Raw genomic sequence first — 428 nt, forward strand, 5'->3', positions numbered from 1 at the left:
AGCAAGGCACGGGGGGCGAGCACATGGCCAGTGCAAGGGGCGGGGGCACCCACAGGGGCGAGGGAAGGGTGCGGGGCTGAGCCCAGCCAGGGGAACCCTCCCCTGCTGAAAGCAGTGGACCCAGGGGCTCCGCAGTGCTGAGCACCAGCAGAGCGCGCCCCGGCACAGCGCCGCGGGAGCCTGGGCCGAGGGCCAGACCCTGGGGGGGCGCTCAGCGTGCAAAGGACGGGTCGTGGCTCCCCAAGACCGCTGCTGCCTGCCTGGGGCACCCCTGCAACAAACACAGCTACAACCTACCCCGTGTGATGTTTTATAGATATACAAATGCTGCTGGCAAACCCACGTCTTCCCACAAGGGGGCGCCCCTTGCCCCACCAGCACCCCTCCCCTGGCACCCATCTGTTGTTGGGTGGCGGCGGGGGGGGGAA

At 68.7% G+C, this 428-nt stretch overlaps 1 protein-coding gene across 5 annotated transcripts in view; it reads right to left on the bottom strand.

Moving 5' to 3' along the window:
* The window catches only part of PHC2 (polyhomeotic homolog 2), a 40,591-nt gene that overhangs the window by 4,777 nt on the left and 35,386 nt on the right, over positions 1-428 (bottom strand). The gene's annotated exons all lie outside the window — the stretch shown is intronic.

The sequence above is a fragment of the Alligator sinensis genome, unplaced genomic scaffold, assembly GCF_000455745.1.
Source record: "Alligator sinensis unplaced genomic scaffold, ASM45574v1 scaffold512_1, whole genome shotgun sequence".
Classification (NCBI taxonomy): Eukaryota; Metazoa; Chordata; order Crocodylia; family Alligatoridae; genus Alligator; species Alligator sinensis.